At 47.8% G+C, this 24226-nt stretch overlaps 1 protein-coding gene across 11 annotated transcripts in view; it reads right to left on the reverse strand.

Moving 5' to 3' along the window:
- The window catches only part of rap1gapa (RAP1 GTPase activating protein a), an 809199-nt gene that overhangs the window by 444015 nt on the left and 340958 nt on the right, over positions 1–24226 (reverse strand). The gene's annotated exons all lie outside the window — the stretch shown is intronic.

Consider the following 24226-nt stretch of genomic DNA (forward strand, 5'->3'; position numbering starts at 1 on the left):
AGCTCGGGCTGTGTGTGGCGTGTTTTGGTGCTGGACGTTCGAAACGTTCCAAATATGAAGCACATTCGTCAGTCAGTATCTAAAACGGATAAATTCATAGAATTTACAGTGCAGAAGGAGGCCAGTCGGCCTATCGAATCTGCACCGGCTCTTGGAAAGAGCACCCTACTTAAGCCCACATCTCCACCCTATCCCCTTAACCCAGTAACCCCACCTAACCCAAGTGCAATTTATCATGGCCAATCCACTTAACCTGCTCATCTTTGGACCGTGGGAGGAAACCGGAGCACCCGGAGGAAACCCACGCACACACGGGGAGAACGTGCAGACTCCGCACAGACAGTGACCCAGCCGGGAATCGAACCTGGGACTATGGAGCTGTGAAGCAATTGTCCTAACAACAATGCTACCGTGCTGCCCCTGATAATACAGAAAATCTCCCAGAAATATTAGGGAACCATGGGCTTGTGAAAATAGAAACTGAAAGAAATTGGTATTAGGTCGTACTCGAAAAATTAATTTTATTGAAGGCTGAAGAATCTCCTATCCTGATCAGCTACATCTCAATGTTGAAGCAGGTGGCACTTGGCAGAATGGATGCATTGGTGTTTATCTTTGAAAAGCCCTGAGCTGTGAAGCAACTGTGGACCGTGCCACCCGGTTAGTTAACATGTCAAGTTGGAATTTGCTAAATTACATGAGGGAAACCATTTTGACAGAAGATCACCTTTCCGTTCAGTTGTCACAATTGTATTGGCTGCGATGTGGACATAGGTACACAGGAGCAGGATTCAGCCCATCGAGCCTGCGATGTATACACTGTTCTCCACCTTCAGCAAAACTACGTTGATCCCAGGATTACTCACACTGCACACTCATAATTCACACGGCACCCTCACACTTACCCAGGATTACTCACACTGCACACTCATAATTCACACTGCACCCTCGCACTTTCCCAGCATTATTCACACTGCACTCTCACACTTTCCCAGGATTATTCACACTGCACCCTCACACTTTCCCAGGATTACTCACACTGCACCCTCACACTCTCCCAGGATTATTCACACTGCACCCTCACACTTTCCCAGGATTATTCACACTGCACCCTTACACTCTCCCAGGATTATTCACACTGCACTCTCACACTTTCCCAGGATTACTCACACTGCACACTCACACTTTTCCAGGATTATTCACACTTTCCCAGGATTATTCACACTGCACTCTCACACTCTCCCAGGATTATTCACACTGCACTCTCACACTTTCCCAGGATTACTCACACTGCACCCTCACACTTTCCCAGGATTATTCACACTGCACTCTCACACTTTCCCAGGATTACTCACACTGCACCCTCACACTTTCCCAGGATTATTCACACTGCACTCTCACACTTTCCCGGGATTACTCACACTGCACTCTCACACTTTCCCGGGATTACTCACACTGCACCCTCACACTTTCCCAGGATTACTCACACTGCACTCTCACACTTTCCCAGGATTATTCACACTTTCCCAGGATTATTCACACTGCACCCACACACTTTCCCAGAATTACTCACACTGCACTCTCACACTTTCCCGGGATTACTCACACTGCACTCTCACACTTTCCCAGGATTATTCACACTGCACTCTCACACTTTCCCAGGATTATTCACACTGCACCCTCACACTTTCCCAGGATTACTCACACTGCACCCTCACACTTTCCCAGGATTACTCACACTGCACCCTCACACTTTCCCAGGATTATTCACACTGCACCCACACACTTTCCCAGAATTATTCACACTGCACCCTCACACTTTCCCAGGATTACTCACACTGCACTCTCACACTTTCCCAGGATTATTCACACTTTCCCAGGATTATTCACACTGCACTCTCACACTTTCCCAGGATTATTCACACTGCAGCCTCACACCTTCCCAGGATTACTCACACTGCACCCTCACACTTTCCCAGGATTACTCACACTGCACCCTCACACTTTCCCAGGATTACTCACACTGCACCCTCACACTTTCCCGGGATTACTCACACTTTCCCCGGATTATTCACACTGCACCCTCACACTTTCCCAGCATTACTCACACTGCACCCTCACACTTTCCCGGGATTACTCACACTGCACCCTCACACTTTCCCAGGATTATTCACACTGCACCCTCACACTTTCCCAGGATTACTCACACTGCACCCTCGCACTTTCCCAGCATTATTCACACTGCACTCTCACACTTTCCCAGGATTACTCACACTGCACCCTCACACTTTCCCAGGATAACTCACACTGCTCCCTCACACTTTCCCAGGATTACTCACACTGCACCCTCACACTCTCCCAGGATTATTCACACTGCACCCTCACACTCTCCCAGGATTATTCACACTGCACTCTCACACTTTCCCAGGATTACTCACACTGCACTCTCACACTTTCCCAGGATTATTCACACTTTCCAAGGATTATTCACACTGCACCCTCAGACATTCCCAGGATTATTCACACTGCACCCTCACACTTTCCCAGGATTACTCACACTGCGCCCTCACACTTTCCCAGGATTATTCACACTGCACCCTCACACTCTCCCAGGATTATTCACACTGCACCCTCACACTTTCCCAGGATTACTCACACTGCGCCCTCACACTTTCCCAGGATTATTCACACTGCACCCTCACACTTTCCCAGGATTATTCACACTGCACCCTCACACTCTCCCAGGATTATTCACACTGCACCCTCGCACTTTCCCAGCATTATTCACACTGCACGCTCACACTTTCCCAGGATTATTCACACTTTCCGAGGATTATTCACACTGCACCCTCACACATTCCCAGGATTATTCACACTGCAGCCTCACACTTTCCCAGGATTACTCACACTGCTCCCTCACACTTTCCCAGGATTACTCACACTGCACCCTCACACTTTCCCAGGATTATTCACACTGCACCCTCACACTTTCCCAGGATTATTCACACTGCACCCTCACACTTTCCCAGGATTATTCACACTTTCCCAGGATTATTCACACTGCACCCACACACTTTCCCAGGATTACTCACACTGCGCCCTCACACTTTCCCAGGATTATTCACACTGCACCCTCACACTTTCCCAGGATTATTCACACTGCACCCTCACACTCTCCCAGGATTATTCACACTGCACCCTCGCACTTTCCCAGCATTATTCACACTGCACGCTCACACTTTCCCAGGATTATTCACACTTTCCGAGGATTATTCACACTGCACCCTCACACATTCCCAGGATTATTCACACTGCAGCCTCACACTTTCCCAGGATTACTCACACTGCACTCTCACACTTTCCCAGGATTATTCACACTTTCCCAGGATTATTCACACTGCACTCTCACACTTTCCCAAGATTATTCACACTGCAGCCTCACACCTTCCCAGGATTACTCACACTGCACCCTCACACTTTCCCAGGATTACTCACACTGCACCCTCACACTTTCCCAGGATTACTCACACTGCACCCTCACACTTTCCCGGGATTACTCACACTTTCCCAGGATTATTCACACTGCACCCTCACACTTTCCCAGCATTACTCACACTGCACCCTCACACTTTCCCGGGATTACTCACACTGCACCCTCACACTTTCCCAGGATTATTCACACTGCACCCTCACACTTTCCCAGGATTACTCACACTGCACCCTCGCACTTTCCCAGCATTATTCACACTGCACTCTCACACTTTCCGAGGATTATTCACACTGCACCCTCACACTTTCCCAGCATTACTCACACTGCACCCTCACACTTTCCCGGGATTACTCACACTGCACCCTCACACTTTCCCAGGATTATTCACACCGCACCCTCACACTTTCCCAGGATTATTCACACTGCACCCTCACACTTTCCCAGGATTACTCACACTGCACCCTCACACTTTCCCAGGATTATTCACACTGCACCCTCACACTTTCCCAGGATTATTCACACTGCACCCTCACACTTTCCCAGGATTATTCACACTGCACCCTCACACTTTCCCAGGATTACTCACACTGCACCCTCGCACTTTCACAGCATTATTCACACTGCACTCTCACACTTTCCCAGGATTACTCACACTGCTCCCTCACACTTTCCCAGGATAACTCACACTGCTCCCTCACACTTTCCCAGGATTACTCACACTGCACCCTCACACTCTCCCAGGATTATTCACACTGCACCCTCACACTCTCCCAGGATTATTCACACTGCACTCTCACACTTTCCCAGGATTACTCACACTGCACTCTCACACTTTCCCAGGATTATTCACACTTTCCAAGGATTATTCACACTGCACCCTCAGACATTCCCAGGATTATTCACACTGCACCCTCACACTTTCCCAGGATTACTCACACTGCGCCCTCACACTTTCCCAGGATTATTCACACTGCACCCTCACACTTTCCCAGGATTACTCACACTGCACCCTCACACTTTCCCGGGATTACTCACACTTTCCCAGGATTATTCACACTGCACCCTCACACTTTCCCAGCATTACTCACACTGCACCCTCACACTTTCCCGGGATTACTCACACTGCACCCTCACACTTTCCCAGGATTATTCACACTGCACCCTCACACTTTCCCAGGATTACTCACACTGCACCCTCGCACTTTCCCAGCATTATTCACACTGCACTCTCACACTTTCCGAGGATTATTCACACTGCACCCTCACACTTTCCCAGGGTTACTCACACTGCGCCCTCACACTTTCCCAGGATTATTCACACTTTCCGAGGATTATTCACACTGCACTCTCACACTTTCCCAGGATTACTCACACTGCACCCTCACACTTTCCCAGGATTATTCACACTTTCCGAGGATTATTCACACTGCACTCTCACACTTTCCCAGGATTACGCACACTGCACCCTCACACTTTCCCAGGATTACTCACACTGCACCCTCACACTTTCCCAGGATTATTCACACTTTCCGAGGATTATTAACACTGCACTCTCACACTTTCCCAGGATTATTCACACTTTCCGAGGATTATTCACACTGCACCCTCACACTTTCCCAGGATTATTCACACTGCACCCTCACACTTTCCCTGGATTATTCACACTGCACCCTCACACTTTCCCTGGATTACTCACACTGCACCCTCACACTTTCCCTGGATTACTCACACTTTCCGAGGATTATTCACACTGCACTCTCACACTTTCCCAGGATTACTCACACTGCACCCTCACACTTTCCCAGGATTATTCACACTTTCCCAGGATTATTCACACTGCACTCTCACACTTTCCCAGGATTATTCACACTTTCCGAGGATTATTCACACTGCACCCTCACACTTTCCCAGGATTATTCACACTGCACCCTCACACTTTCCCAGGATTATTCACACTGCACCCTCACACATTCCCAGGATTACTCACACTGCACCCTCACACTTTCCCAGGATTATTCACACTGCACTCTCACACTTTCCCAGGATTATTCACACTTCCCGAGGATTATTGACACTTTTCCAGGATTATTCACACTTTTCCAGGATTATTCACACTGCACTCTCACACTTTCCCAGTATTATTCACACTGCACTCTCACACTTTCCCAGCATTACTCACACTGCACCCACACACTTTCCCAGAATTATTCACACTGCACCCTCACACTTTCCCAGGATTACTCACACTGCACTCTCACACTTTCCCAGGATTACTCACACTGCACTCTCACACTTTCCCAGGATTATTCACACTTTCCCAGGATTATTCACACTGCACTCTCACACTTTCCCAGGATTATTCACACTGCACCCTCACACTTTCCCAGGATACTCACACTGCACCCTCACACTTTCCCAGGATTATTCACACTGCACCCTCACACTTTCCCGGGATTACTCACACTTTCCCAGGATTATTCACACTGCACCCTCACACTTTCCCAACATTACTCACACTGCACCCTCACACTTTCCCGGGATTACTCACACTGCACCCTCACACTTTCCCAGGATTATTCACACTGCACCCTCACACTTTCCCAGGATTATTCACACTGCACCCTCACACTTTCCCAGGATTATTCACACTGCACCCTCACACTTTCCCAGGATTACTCACACTGCACCCTCACACTTTCCCAGGATTATTCACAGTTTCCCAGGATTATTCACACTGCATGCTCACACTTTTCCAGGATTATTCACACTTTCCCAGATTACTCACACTGCACCCTCACACTTGCCCTGGATTATTCACACTGCACCCTCACACTTTCCGAGGATTATTCACACTGCACCCTCACACTTTCCCAGGATTATTCACACTGCACCCTCACACTTTCCCAGGATTATTCACACTGCACCCTCACACTTTCCCAGGGTTATTCACACTTTCCCAGGATTATTCACACTGCACCCTCACACTTTCACTGGATTATTCACACTGCACCCTCACACTTTCCAAGGATTATTCACACTTTCCCAGGATTACTCCCACTTTCCCAGGATTATTCACACTGCACCCTCGCACTTTCCCAGGATTACTCACACTGCACTCTCACACTTTCCCAGGATTATTCACACTTTCCAAGGATTATTCACACTGCACCCTCAGACATTCCCAGGATTATTCACACTGCACCCTCACACTTTCCCAGGATTACTCACACTGCGCCCTCACACTTTCCCAGGATTATTCACACTGCACCCTCACACTTTCCCAGGATTACTCACACTGCACCCTCACACTTTCCCGGGATTACTCACACTTTCCCAGGATTATTCACACTGCACCCTCACACTTTCCCAGCATTGCTCACACTGCACCCTCACACTTTCCCGGGATTACTCACACTGCACCCTCACACTTTCCCAGGATTATTCACTCTGCACCCTCACACTTTCCCAGGATTACTCACACTGCACCCTCGCACTTTCCCAGCATTATTCACACTGCACTCTCACACTTTCCGAGGATTATTCACACTGCACCCTCACACTTTCCCAGGGTTACTCACACTGCGCCCTCACACTTTCCCAGGATTATTCACACTGCACCCTCACACTTTCCCAGGATTATTCACACTGCACCCTCACACTCTCCCAGGATTATTCACACTGCACCCTCGCACTTTCCCAGCATTATTCACACTGCACGCTCACACTTTCCCAGGATTATTCACACTTTCCGAGGATTATTCACACTGCACCCTCACACATTCCCAGGATTATTCACACTGCAGCCTCACACTTTCCCAGGATTACTCACACTGCACCCTCACACTTTCCCAGGATTATTCACACTGCACCCTCACACTTTCCCAGGATTATTCACACTGCACCCTCACACTTTCCCAGGATTATTCACACTTTCCGAGGATTATTCACACTGCACTCTCACACTTTCCCAGGATTACTCACACTGCACCCTCACACTTTCCCAGGATTATTCACACTTTCCGAGGATTATTCACACTGCACTCTCACACTTTCCCAGGATTACGCACACTGCACCCTCACACTTTCCCAGGATTACTCACACTGCACCCTCACACTTTCCCAGGATTATTCACACTTTCCGAGGATTATTAACACTGCACTCTCACACTTTCCCAGGATTATTCACACTTTCCGAGGATTATTCACACTGCACCCTCACACTTTCCCAGGATTATTCACACTGCACCCTCACACTTTCCCTGGATTATTCACACTGCACCCTCACACTTTCCCTGGATTACTCACACTGCACCCTCACACTTTCCCTGGATTACTCACACTTTCCGAGGATTATTCACACTGCACTCTCACACTTTCCCAGGATTACTCACACTGCACCCTCACACTTTCCCAGGATTATTCACACTTTCCCAGGATTATTCACACTGCACTCTCACACTTTCCCAGGATTATTCACACTTTCCGAGGATTATTCACACTGCACCCTCACACTTTCCCAGGATTATTCACACTGCACCCTCACACTTTCCCAGGATTATTCACACTGCACCCTCACACATTCCCAGGATTACTCACACTGCACCCTCACACTTTCCCAGGATTATTCACACTGCACTCTCACACTTTCCCAGGATTATTCACACTTCCCGAGGATTATTGACACTTTTCCAGGATTATTCACACTTTTCCAGGATTATTCACACTGCACTCTCACACTTTCCCAGTATTATTCACACTGCACTCTCACACTTTCCCAGCATTACTCACACTGCACCCACACACTTTCCCAGAATTATTCACACTGCACCCTCACACTTTCCCAGGATTACTCACACTGCACTCTCACACTTTCCCAGGATTACTCACACTGCACTCTCACACTTTCCCAGGATTATTCACACTTTCCCAGGATTATTCACACTGCACTCTCACACTTTCCCAGGATTATTCACACTGCACCCTCACACTTTCCCAGGATACTCACACTGCACCCTCACACTTTCCCAGGATTATTCACACTGCACCCTCACACTTTCCCGGGATTACTCACACTTTCCCAGGATTATTCACACTGCACCCTCACACTTTCCCAACATTACTCACACTGCACCCTCACACTTTCCCGGGATTACTCACACTGCACCCTCACACTTTCCCAGGATTATTCACACTGCACCCTCACACTTTCCCAGGATTATTCACACTGCACCCTCACACTTTCCCAGGATTATTCACACTGCACCCTCACACTTTCCAAGGATTATTCACACTTTCCCAGGATTACTCACACTTTCCCAGGATTATTCACACTGCACCCTCGCACTTTCCCAGGATTACTCACACTTTCCCAGGATTACTCACACTTTCCTAGGATTACTCACACATTCCTAGGATTACTCACACATTCCTAGGATTACTCACACTGCACCCTCATACTTTCCCAAGATTATTCACACTGCACTCTCACACTTTCCCAGGATTACTCACACTGCACCCTCACACTTTCCCAGGATTACTCACACTGCACCCTCACACATTCCCAGGATTACTCACACTGCACTCTCACACTTCCCGGGATTACTCACACTGCACCCTCACACTTTCCCAGGATTATTCACACTTTCCCAGGATTATTCACACTGCACTCTCACACTTTCCGAGGATTATTCACACTGCACTCTCACGCTTTCCCAGGATTACTCACACTGCACCCTCACACTTTCCCAGGATTATTCACACTGCACTCTCACACTTTCCCGGGATTACTCACACTGCACTCTCACACTTTCCCAGGATTATTCACACTGCACCCTCACACTTTCCCTGGGTTATTCACACTGCACCCTCACACTTTCCCAGGATTACTCACACTGCACTCTCACGTTTTCCCAGGATTATTCACACTTTCCCAGGATTATTCACACTGCACTCTCACACTTTCCCAGGATTATTCACACTGCACCATCACACTTTCCCAGGATTACTCACACTGCACCCTCACACTTACCCAGGATTACTCACACTGCACCCTCACACTTTCCCAGGATTATTCACACTGCACCCTCACACTTTCCCAGGATTACTCACACTGCACCCTCACACTTTCCCAGGTTTATTCACACTTTCCCAGGATTATTCACACTGCATGCTCACACTTTCCCAGGATTATTCACACTTTCCCAGATTACTCACACTGCACCCTCACACTTTCCCAGGATTATTCACACTTTCCCAGGATTATTCACACTGCACTCTCACACTTTCCCAGGATTACTCACACTGCACCCTCACACTTTCCCAGGATTATTCACACTGCACTCTCACACTTTCCCGGGATTACTCACACTGCACTCTCACACTTTCCCAGGATTATTCACACTGCACCATCGCACTTTCCCTGGGTTATTCACACTGCACCCTCACACTTTCCCAGGATTACTCACACTGCACTCTCACGTTTTCCCAGGATTATTCACACTTTCCCAGGATTATTCACACTGCACTCTCACACTTTCCCAGGATTATTCACACTGCACCCTCACACTTTCCCAGGATTACTCACACTGCACGCTCACACTTTCCCAGGATTACTCACACTGCACCCTCACACTTTCCCAGGATTATTCACACTGCACCCTCACACTTTCCCAGGATTACTCACACTGCACCCTCACACTTTCCCGGGATTACTCACACTTTCCCAGGATTATTCACACTGCACCCTCACACTTTCCCAACATTACTCACACTGCACCCTCACACTTTCCCGGGATTACTCACACTGCACCCTCACACTTTCCCAGGATTATTCACACTGCACCCTCACACTTTCCCAGGATTATTCACACTGCACCCTCACACTTTCCCAGGATTATTCACACTGCACCCTCACACTTTCCCAGGATTACTCACACTGCAACCTCACACTTTCCCAGGATTATTCACAGTTTCCCAGGATTATTCACACTGCATGCTCACACTTTTCCAGGATTATTCACACTTTCCCAGATTACTCACACTGCACCCTCACACTTGCCCTGGATTATTCACACTGCACCCTCACACTTTCCGAGGATTATTCACACTGCACCCTCACACTTTCCCAGGATTATTCACACTGCACCCTCACACTTTCCCAGGATTATTCACACTGCACCCTCACACTTTCCCAGGGTTATTCACACTTTCCCAGGATTATTCACACTGCACCCTCACACTTTCCCAGGATTATTCACACTGCACCCTCACACTTTCCCAGGATTATTCACACTTTCCCAGGATTACTCACACTTTCCCAGGATTATTCACACTGCACCCTCACACTTTCCCAGGATTACTCACACTTTCCCAGGATTACTCACACTTTCCTAGGATTACTCACACATTCCTAGGATTACTCACACTGCACCCTCACACTTTCCCAAGATTATTCACACTGCACTCTCACACTTTCCCAGGATTACTCACACTGCACCCTCACACTTTCCCAGGATTACTCACACTGCACCCTCACACATTCCCAGGATTACTCACACTGCACTCTCACACTTCCCGGGATTACTCACACTGCACCCTCACACTTTCCCAGGATTATTCACACTTTCCCAGGATTATTCACACTGCACTCTCACACTTTCCCAGGATTACTCACACTGCACCCTCACACTTTCCCAGGATTATTCACACTGCACTCTCACACTTTCCCGGGATTACTCACACTGCACTCTCACACTTTCCCAGGATTATTCACACTGCACCATCGCACTTTCCCTGGGTTATTCACACTGCACCCTCACACTTTCCCAGGATTACTCACACTGCACTCTCACGTTTTCCCAGGATTATTCACACTTTCCCAGGATTATTCACACTGCACTCTCACACTTTCCCAGGATTATTCACACTGCACCCTCACACTTTCCCAGGATTACTCACACTGCACGCTCACACTTTCCCAGGATTACTCACACTGCACCCTCACACTTTCCCAGGATTATTCACACTGCACCCTCACACTTTCCCAGGATTATTCACACTTTCCCAGGATTATTCACACTGCATGCTCACACTTTCCCAGGATTATTCACACTTTCCCAGATTACTCACACTGCACCCTCACACTTTCCCTGGATTATTCACACTGCACCCTCACACGTTCCCAGGATTATTCACACTGCACCCTCACACTTTCCCAGGATTATTCACACTGCACCCACACACTTTCCCAGGATTATTCACACTGCACCCTCACACTTTCCCAGGATTATTCACACTGCACTCTCACACTTTCCCAGGATTATTCACACTGCACTCTCACACTTTCCCAGGATTACTCACACTGCACCCTCACACTTTCCCAGGATTTTTCACACTGCACCCTCACACTTTCCCAGGATTATTCACACTGCACCCTCACACTTTCCCAGGATTATTCACACTGCACCCTCACACTTTCCCAGGATTATTCACACTGCACTCTCACACTTTCCCAGGATTACTCACACTGCACGCTCACACTTTCCCAGGATTACTCACACTGCACCCTCACACTTTCCCAGGATTATTCACACTGCACCCTCACACTTTCCCAGGATTATTCACACTTTCCCAGGATTATTCACACTGCATGCTCACACTTTCCCAGGATTATTCACACTTTCCCAGATTACTCACACTGCACCCTCACACTTTCCCTGGATTATTCACACTGCACCCTCACACGTTCCCAGGATTATTCACACTGCACCCTCACACTTTCCCAGGATTATTCACACTGCACCCACACACTTTCCCAGGATTATTCACACTGCACCCTCACACTTTCCCAGGATTATTCACACTGCACTCTCACACTTTCCCAGGATTATTCACACTGCACTCTCACACTTTCCCACGATTACTCACACTTTCCCAGGATAATTCACACTGCACCCTCGCACTTTCCCAGGATTACTCACACATTCCTAGGATTACTCACACATTCCTAGGATTACTCACACTGCACCCTCACACTTTCCCGGGATTACTTACACTGCACCCTCACACTTTCCCTGGATTATTCACACTTTCCCAGGATTATTCACACTGCACGCTCACACTTTCCCGGGATTATTCACACTTTCCCAGATTACTCACACTGCACCCTCACACTTTCCCAGGATTATTCACACTGCACCCTCACACTTTCCCAGGATTACTCACACTGCACCCTCACACTTTCCCAGGATTATTCACACTGCACTCGCACACTTTCCCAGGATTACTCACACTGCACCCTCACACTTTCCCAGGATTATTCACACTGCACCCTCACACTTTCCCAGGATTATTCACACTGCACCCTCACACTTTCCCAGGATTATTCACACTTTCCCAGGATTACTCACACTTTCCCAGGATTACTCACACTTTCCCAGGATTATTCACACTGCGCCCTCGCACTTTCCCAGGATTACTCACACTTTCCCAGGATTACTCACACTTTCCTAGGATTACTCACACATTCCTAGGATTACTCACACTGCACCCTCACACTTTCCCAAGATTATTCACACTGCACTCTCACACTTTCCCAGGATTACTCACACTGCACCCTCACACTTTCCCAGGATTACTCACACTGCACCCTCACACATTCCCAGGATTACTCACACTGCACTCTCACACTTCCCGGGATTACTCACACTGCACCCTCACACTTTCCCAGGATTATTCACACTTTCCCAGGATTATTCACACTGCACTCTCACACTTTCCCAGGATTACTCACACTGCACCCTCACACTTTCCCAGGATTATTCACACTGCACTCTCACACTTTCCCGGGATTACTCACACTGCACTCTCACACTTTCCCAGGATTATTCACACTTTCCCAGGATTATTCACACTGCATGCTCACACTTTCCCAGGATTATTGACACTTTCCCAGATTACTCACACTGCACCCTCACACTTTCCATGGATTATTCACACTGCACCCTCACACTTTCCCAGGATTATTCACACTGCACCCTCACACTTTCCCAGGATTATTCACACTGCACTCTCACACTTTCCCAGGATTACTCACACTGCACTCTCACACTTTCCCAGGATTACTCACACTGCACTCTCACACTTTCCCAGGATTATTCACACTTTCCCAGGATTATTCACACTGCACTCTCATACTTTCCCAGGATTATTCACACTGCACCCTCACACTTTCCCAGGATACTCACACTGCGCCCTCACACTTTCCCAGGATTATTCACACTGCACCCTCACACTTTCCCGGGATTACTCACACTTTCCCAGGATTATTCACACTGCACCCTCACACTTTCCCAACATTACTCACACTGCACCCTCACACTTTCCCGGGATTACTCACATTGCACCCTCACACTTTCCCAGGATTATTCACACTGCACCCTCACACTTTCCCAGGATTATTCACACTGCACCCTCACACTTTCCCAGGATTATTCACACTGCACCCTCACACTTTCCCAGGATTACTCACACTGCAACCTCACACTTTCCCAGGATTATTCACAGTTTCCCAGGATTATTCACACTGCATGCTCACACTTTTCCAGGATTATTCACACTTTCCCAGATTACTCACACTGCACCCTCACACTTGCCCTGGATTATTCACACTGCACCCTCACACTTTCCGAGGATTATTCACACTGCACCCTCACACTTTCCCAGGATTATTCACACTGCACCCTCACACTTTCCCAGGATTATTCACACTGCACCCTCACACTTTCCCAGGGTTATTCACACTTTCCCAGGATTATTCACACTGCACCCTCACACTTTCCCAGGATTATTCACACTGCACCCTCACACTTTCCCAGGATTATTCACACTTTCCCAGGATTACTCACACTTTCCCAGGATTATTCACACTGCACCCTCACACTTTCCCAGGATTACTCACACTTTCCCAGGATTACTCACACTTTCCTAGGATTACTCACACATTCCTAGGATTACTCACACTGCACCCTCACACTTTCCCAAGATTATTCACACTGCACTCTCACACTTTCCCAGGATTACTCACACTGCACCCTCACACTTTCCCAGGATTACTCACACTGCACCCTCACACATTCCCAGGATTACTCACACTGCACTCTCACACTTCCCGGGATTACTCACACTGCACCCTCACACTTTCCCAGGATTATTCACACTTTCCCAGGATTATTCACACTGCACTCTCACACTTTCCCAGGATTACTCACACTGCACCCTCACACTTTCCCAGGATTATTCACACTGCACTCTCACACTTTCCCGGGATTACTCACACTGCACTCTCACACTTTCCCAGGATTATTCACACTGCACCATCGCACTTTCCCTGGGTTATTCACACTGCACCCTCACACTTTCCCAGGATTACTCACACTGCACTCTCACGTTTTCCCAGGATTATTCACACTTTCCCAGGATTATTCACACTGCACTCTCACACTTTCCCAGGATTATTCACACTGCACCCTCACACTTTCCCAGGATTACTCACACTGCACGCTCACACTTTCCCAGGATTACTCACACTGCACCCTCACACTTTCCCAGGATTATTCACACTGCACCCTCACACTTTCCCAGGATTATTCACACTTTCCCAGGATTATTCACACTGCATGCTCACACTTTCCCAGGATTATTCACACTTTCCCAGATTACTCACACTGCACCCTCACACTTTCCCTGGATTATTCACACTGCACCCTCACACGTTCCCAGGATTATTCACACTGCACCCTCACACTTTCCCAGGATTATTCACACTGCACCCACACACTTTCCCAGGATTATTCACACTGCACCCTCACACTTTCCCAGGATTATTCACACTGCACTCTCACACTTTCCCAGGATTATTCACACTGCACTCTCACACTTTCCCAGGATTACTCACACTGCACCCTCACACTTTCCCAGGATTTTTCACACTGCACCCTCACACTTTCCCAGGATTATTCACACTGCACCCTCACACTTTCCCAGGATTATTCACACTGCACCCTCACACTTTCCCAGGATTATTCACACTGCACTCTCACACTTTCCCAGGATTACTCACACTGCACGCTCACACTTTCCCAGGATTACTCACACTGCACCCTCACACTTTCCCAGGATTATTCACACTGCACCCTCACACTTTCCCAGGATTATTCACACTTTCCCAGGATTATTCACACTGCATGCTCACACTTTCCCAGGATTATTCACACTTTCCCAGATTACTCACACTGCACCCTCACACTTTCCCTGGATTATTCACACTGCACCCTCACACGTTCCCAGGATTATTCACACTGCACCCTCACACTTTCCCAGGATTATTCACACTGCACCCACACACTTTCCCAGGATTATTCACACTGCACCCTCACACTTTCCCAGGATTATTCACACTGCACTCTCACACTTTCCCAGGATTATTCACACTGCACTCTCACACTTTCCCACGATTACTCACACTTTCCCAGGATAATTCACACTGCACCCTCGCACTTTCCCAGGATTACTCACACATTCCTAGGATTACTCACACATTCCTAGGATTACTCACACTGCACCCTCACACTTTCCCGGGATTACTTACACTGCACCCTCACACTTTCCCTGGATTATTCACACTTTCCCAGGATTATTCACACTGCACGCTCACACTTTCCCGGGATTATTCACACTTTCCCAGATTACTCACACTGCACCCTCACACTTTCCCAGGATTATTCACACTGCACCCTCACACTTTCCCAGGATTACTCACACTGCACCCTCACACTTTCCCAGGATTATTCACACTGCACTCGCACACTTTCCCAGGATTACTCACACTGCACCCTCACACTTTCCCAGGATTATTCACACTGCACCCTCACACTTTCCCAGGATTATTCACACTGCACCCTCACACTTTCCCAGGATTATTCACACTTTCCCAGGATTACTCACACTTTCCCAGGATTACTCACACTTTCCCAGGATTATTCACACTGCGCCCTCGCACTTTCCCAGGATTACTCACACTTTCCCAGGATTACTCACACTTTCCGAGGATTACTCACACATTCCTAGGATTACTCACACTGCACCCTCACACTTCCCAGGATTATTCACACTGCACCCTCACACTTTCCCAGGATTATTCACACTTTCCCAGGATTATTCACACTGCACCCTCACACTTTCCTAGGATTGTTCACACTGCATCCTCACACTTACCCATGGTTATTCACACTGCACCCTCACACTTTCCCAGGGTTATTCACACTTTTTTAGGATTACTCACACTGCACCCTCACACTCTCCCAGGATTACTCACACTGCACCCTCACACTTTCCCTGGATTATTCACACTGCACCCTCACACTTTCCCAGGATTACTCACACTGCACCCTCACACTTTCCCAGGGTTATTCACACTGCACCCTCACACTTTCCCAGGATTATTCACACTGCACCCTCACACTTTCCCAGGATTATTCACACTGCACCCTCACACTTTCCCAGAATTATTCACACTTTCCCAGGATTATTCACACTGCACCCTCACACTTTCCCAGGATTACTCACACTGCACCCTCACACTTTCCCAGGATTATTCACGCTTTCCCAGGATTATTCACACTGCACCCTCACACTTTCCCTGGATTACTCACACTGCACCCTCACACTTTCCCAGGATTATTCACACTGCACCCTCACACCTTCCCAGGATTATTCACACTGCACCCTCACACTTTCCCAGGATTATTCATACTGCACCCTCATACTTTCCCAGGATTATTCATACTTTCCCAGGATTATTCACACTGCACCCTCACACTTTCCCAGGATTATTCACACTTTCCCAGGATTATTCACACTGCACCCTCACACTTTCCCATGATTACTCACACTGCACCCTCACACTTTCCCAGGATTATTCACACTTTCCCAGGATTATTCACACTGCACCCTCACACTTTCCCTGGATTACTCACACTGCACCCTCACACTTTCCCAGGATTACTCACACTGCGCCCTCACACTTTCCCAGGATTATTCACACTGCACCCTCACACTTTCCCAGGATTATTCACACTGCACCCTCACACTTTCCCAGGGTTATTCACACTGCACCCTCACACTTTCCCAGGATTATTCACACTTTCCCAGGATTATTCACACTGCACCCTCACACTTTCCCTGTATTACTCACACTGCACCCTCACACTTTCCCAGGATTACTCACACTGCACCCTCACACTTTCCCAGGATTATTCACACTGCACCCTCACACTTTCCCAGGATTATTCACACTTTCCCAGGATTATTCACACTGCACCCTCACACTTTCCCAGGATTACTCACACTGCACCCTCACACTTTCCCAGGATTACTCACACTGCACCCTCACACTTTCCCTGGATTACTCACACTGCACCCTCACACTTTCCCTGGATTATTCACACTTTCCCAGGATTATTCACACTGCACCCTCACACTCTCCCAGGATTATTCACACTGCACCCTCACACTTTCCCAGGATTATTCACACTGCACCCTCACACTCTCCCAGGATTATTCACACTGCACTCTCACATTTTCCCAGGATTACTCACACTGCACCCTCACACTTTCCCAGGATTATTCATACTTTCCCAGCATTATTCACACTGCTCCCTCACACTTTCCCAGGATTACTCACACTGCACCCTCACACTTTCCCAGGATTATTCACACTGCACCCTCACACTTTCCCAGGATTACTCACACTGCACCCTCACACTTTCCCAGGATTATTCACACTGCACCCTCACACTTTCCCAGGATTACTCACACTCTCCCAGGATTATTCACACTGCAGCCTCACACTTTCCCAGGATTATTCACACTGCACCCTCACACTTTCCCAGGATTACTCACACTGCACCCTCACACTTTCCCATGAGTATTCACACTGCGCCCTCACACTTTCCCAGGATTACTCACACTGCACCCTCACACTTTCCCAGGATTATTCACACTGCACGCTCACACTATCCCTGGATTACTCACACTGCACCCTCACACTTTCCCAGGATTATTCACACTGCACGCTCACACTTTCCCAGGATTACTCACACTCTCCCAGGATTATTCACACTGCAGCCTCACACTTTCCCAGGATTATTCACACTGCACCCTCACACTTTCCCAGGATTATTCACACTGCACCCTCACACTTTCCCAGGATTATTCACACTGCACCCTCACACTTTCCCAGGATTATTCACACTTTCCCAGGATTATTCACACTGCACCCTCACACTTTCCCAGGATTACTCACACTGCACCCTCACACTTTCCCAGGATTATTCACACTGCACCCTCACACTTTCCCAGGATTATTCACACTGCACCCTCACACTTTCCCTGGATTACTCACACTGCACCCTCACACTTTCCCAGGATTATTCACACTGCACGCTCACACTTTCCCAGGATTATTCACACTGCACCCTCACACTTTCCCAGGATTATTCACACTTTCCCAGGATTATTCACACTGCACCGTCACACTTTCCCAGGATTACTCACACTGCACCCTCACACTCTCCCAGGATTACTCACACTGCACCCTCACACTCTCCCAGGATTACTCACACTGCACCCTCACACTCTCCCAGGATTACTCACACTGCACCCTCACACTTTCCCAGGATTATTCACACTGCACCCTCACACATTCCCAGGGTTATTCACACTGCACTCTCACACTTTCCCAGGATTATTCACACTGCACCCTCACACTTTCCCAGGATTACTCACACTGCACCCTCGCACTTTCCCAGGGTTATTCACACTGCACCCTCACACTTTCCCAGGATTACTCACACTGCACCCTCACACTTTCCCTGGATTATTCACACTGCACCCTCACACTTTCCCAGAATTATTCACACTTTCCCAGGATTATTCACACTGCACCCTCACACTTTCCCAGGATTACTCACACTGCACCCTCACACTTTCCCAGGATTATTCACACTGCACCCTCACACTTTCCCAGGATTATTCACACTGCACGCTCACACTTTCCCAGGATTATTCACACTTTCCCAGGATTATTCACACTGCACCCTCACACTTTCCCAGGATTACTCACACTGCACCCTCACACTTTCCCAGGATTATTCACACTGTCCCAGGATTACTCACACTGCGCCCTCACACTTTCCCAGGATTATTCACACTGCACCCTCACACTCTCCCAGGATTATTCACACTGCAGCCTCACACTTTCCCAGGATTATTCACACTGCACTCTCACACTTTCCCTGGATTACTCACACTGCACCCTCACACTCTCCCAGGATTATTCACACTGCAGCCTCACACTTTCCCAGGATTATTCACACTGCACCCTCACACTTTCCCAGGATTATTCACACTGCACCCTCACACTTTCCCAGGATTACTCACACTGCACCCTCACACATTACCGGGATTATTCACACTGCACCCTCACACTTTCCCAGGATTATTCACACTGCACTCTCACACTTTCCCAGGATTATTCACACTCTCCCAGGATTACTCACACTGCACCCTCACACTTTCCCAGGATTATTCACACTGCACGCTCACACTTTCCCAGGATTACTCAGACTCTCCCAGGATTATTCACACTGCACGCTCACACTTTCCCAGGATTACTCACACTCTCCCAGGATTACTCACACTGCACCCTCACACTTTCCCAGGATTATTCACACTGCACGCTCACACTTTCCCAGGATTACTCAGACTCTCCCAGGATTATTCACACTGCACCCTCACACTTTCCCAGGATTATTCACACTGCACCCTCACACTTTCCCAGGATTATTCACACTGCACCCTCACACTTTCCCAGGATTATTCACACTTTCCCAGGATTATTCACACTGCACCCTCACACTTTCCCAGGATTATTCACACTTTCCCAGGATTATTCACACTGCACCCTCACACTTTCCCAGGATTATTCACACTTTCCCAGGATTATTCACACTGCACCCTCACACTTTCCCAGGATTATTCACACTGCACCCTCACACTTTCCCAGGATTATTCACACTGCACCCTCACACTTTCCCTGGATTATTCACACTGCACCCTCACACTTTCCCAGGATTACTCACACTGCACCCTCACACTTTCCCAGGATTATTCACACTTTCCCAGGATTATTCACACTGCACAGTCACACTTTCCCAGGATTATTCACACTGCACCCTCACACTTTCCCAGGATTATTCACACTTTCCCAGGATTACTCACACTGCATCCTCACACTTTCCCAGCATTATTCACACTTTCCCAGGCTTACTCACACTGCACCCTCACACTCTCCCAGGATTACTCACACTGCACCCTCACACTTTCCCAGGATTATTCACACTTTCCCAGGATTATTCACACTGCACCCAGACACATTCCCAGGATTACTCACACTGCACCCTCACACATTCCCAGGATTATTCACACTGCACCCTCACACTTTCCCAGGATTATTCACACTGCACCCTCACACATACCCAGGATTACTCACACTGCACCCTCACACTTTCCCTGGATTATTCACACTTTCCCAGGATTATTCACACTGCACCCAGACACATTCCCAGGATTACTCACACTGCACCCTCACACTTTCCCAGGATTATTCACACTGCAGCCTCACACTTTCCCAGGATTATTCACACTGCACCCTCACACTTTCCCAGGATTATTCACACTGCACCCTCACACTTTCCCAGGATTATTCACACTGCACCCTCACACTTTCCCAGGATTATTCACACTGCACCCTCCACTTTCCCAGGATTATTCACACTGCACCCTCACACTTTCCCAGAATTATTCACACTGCACCCTCACACTTTCCCAGGATTACTCACACTGCACCCTCACACTTTCCCAGGATTATTCACACTGCACCCTCACACTTTCCCAGGATTATTCACACTGCACCCTCACACTTTCCCAGGATTACTCACACTGCACTCTCACACATTCCCAGGATTACTCACACTGCACCCTCACACTTTCCCAGGATTATTCACACTTTCCCAGGATTATTCACACTGCACTCTCACACTTTCCCAGGATTATTCACACTGCACCCTCACACTTTCCCAGGATTATTCACACTGCACCCATACACTTTCCCAGGATTATTCACACTGCACTCTCACACATTCCCAGGATTACTCACACTGCACCCTCACACTTTCCCAGGATTATTCACACTGCACTCTCACACTTTCCCAGGATTATTCACACTGCACCCTCACACTTTCCCAGGATTATTCACACTGCACTCTCACACATTCCCAGGATTATTCACACTGCACCCTCACACTTTCCCAGGATTACTCACACTGCTGCATTCCTCACACTTATCAGGATTCCAATACAGTGGTCACTGCTGGTTGGGGAGGTATAACAGAGTTTGGATGCTCTATAGTTAACCCAACTAACTGGTTCTCGAAATGACGTGGCTGAAGCGACTGAATGTATAATTGCTAAATTGCGTATGAAACAAAGATAGATCGGAAAGAAAGACAAAGAGGCTACAAAGTGTTAGAGATGGGTTAAGTGATTGGGCATAGATCTGACAAATGAAGTATAATGTGGGAAAATGTGAAATTGTCCATTTTGGCAGGGAAAATAAAAAGCATTTAATATAAATGGTGAGAGATTGCAGAACTCTCGAGATACGGAAGGATCTGGGTTTGTCGGTGTGTGAATCGTAAAACATTATTATGCAGGTGCAGCAAATAATTAGGAAAGCTAATGGAATGTTATTGATTATGGAGAGGGGAACTAAATACAAAAGTATTGGGCTCATGGCTCAATTATAAAGAGCACCAATAAGACCACATCTGGGATATTGTGTACAGGACTGGTCTCTTCAATTAAGGAAGGATGTAAATGTGTTGGAAGCAGTTGAGAGAAGGTGTATGAGACTAATACCTGCAATGGGCAGGTTGTCTTACGAGGAACGGTTAGACAGGCTGGGCTTGTATTTGCTGGAGTTTAGAAGATTAAGTGGCAACTTGATTAAAGATCCTGAAGGTAATTGACAGGGTGGATGTGGAGAGGATGTTTCCTCTTGGCATAGAATCTAGAACCAGGGGGTCACTGTTTAAAAATAAGGGGTCGTTCGTTTAGGACAGAGGTGACATGTGTTTTGCTCTCTGAGAATCGTGAGTCTCCCTTCTTTAAATAGGCAGCGGAAGCAGAATTATTGAACCTTTTTTAAGGCAGAGCTGGATAGATTCTTGATAAGCAAGGAGGTGAAACATAATTGAGGGGGAAGGTGGGAATGTGAAGTTGAGATTACAGACCAGTCATGATTTTATTAAATGGCTGAGCAGATTCAAGGGGCTGAATGGCCGGTGTGTGTGAGTGTGAGTGTGAATGTGTGAGTGAGTGTGAATGTGTGTGAATGTGTGAGTGTGTGTGTGTGTGTGAGAATGTGTGTGAATGTGTGTGTGTGTGTGTGAATGTGTGTGTGTGTGAATGTGTGTGTGTGTGAATGTGTGAATGTGTGTGTGTGTGTGTGTGTGAGTGAATGTGTGAGTGAATGTGTGTGTGTGTGTGAATGTGTGAGTGAATGTGTGTGTGTGTGTGAGAGTGTGTGTGTGTGTGTGAGAATGTGTGTGTGTGAGTGAATGTGTGTGGGAATGTGTGTGTGTGTGTGTGTGAGAATGAGTGTGAATGTGTGTGTGAATGTGCGTGAGTGTGTGAATGTGTGTGTGTGAATGTGTGAGTGAATGTGCGTGTGAGTGTGTGTGTGTGAATGTGTGTGTGTGTGAGAGTGAATGTGTGTGAATGTGTGTGTGTGTGTGTGTGTGTGAATGAATGTGTGTGAATGTGTGTGTGTGTGTGAGTGTGTGTGTGTGTGAGTGTGTGTGTGTGAGTGTGTGTGTGTGTGAATGAGTGTGTGTGAGTGTGTGTGTGTGAATGTGTGTGTGAATGTGTGTGTGTGTGTGTGTGTGAATGTGTGTGTGTGTGTGTGTGAGAGTGAGTGTGTGTGAATGTGTGTGTGTGTGTGTGTGTGTGTGTATGTGTGTGAATGTGTGTGAATGTGTGTGTGTGTATGTGTGTGAGTGTGAGTGTGAGTGTGTGAGTGTGAGTGTGTGAATGTGTGTGTGTGAGTGTGTGTGTGTGAATGTGTGTGAGTATGTGAATGTGTGTGTGTGTGTGAATGCGTGTGTGTGTGAGTGAGAGTGAATGTGTGTGAATGTGTGTGTGTGAATGTGTGTGAGTGAGTGTGTGTGAATGTGTGTGTGTGTGTGTGTGTGAATGTGTGCGTGTGTGTGTGTGTGTGTGTGAATGTGTGTGAATGTGAGTGTGTGTGAATGTGTGTGAGTGTGTGAATGTGTGTGAATATGTGTGTGTGTGTGTGTATGTGTGTGAATGTGTGTGTGTGTGTGTGTGAGAATGTGTGTGAATGTGTGTGAGCGTGAGTGTGTGAGCGTGAGTGTGTGAGTGTGTGAATGTGTGTGAATGTGTGTGAATGTGTGTGAGTGTGTGTGAATGTGAGTGTGTGTGGATGTGAGTGAGTGTGTGTGAGCGTGAGTGTGTGAGTGTGTGTGTGTGTGAATGTGTGTGTGAGTGTGTGTGAGTGTGTGTGTGTGTGTGTGTGTGTGTGTGTGTGAATGTGTGTGA

This window comes from Scyliorhinus torazame, chromosome 16 (assembly GCF_047496885.1).
Source record: "Scyliorhinus torazame isolate Kashiwa2021f chromosome 16, sScyTor2.1, whole genome shotgun sequence".
Taxonomy (NCBI): Eukaryota; Metazoa; Chordata; class Chondrichthyes; order Carcharhiniformes; family Scyliorhinidae; genus Scyliorhinus; species Scyliorhinus torazame.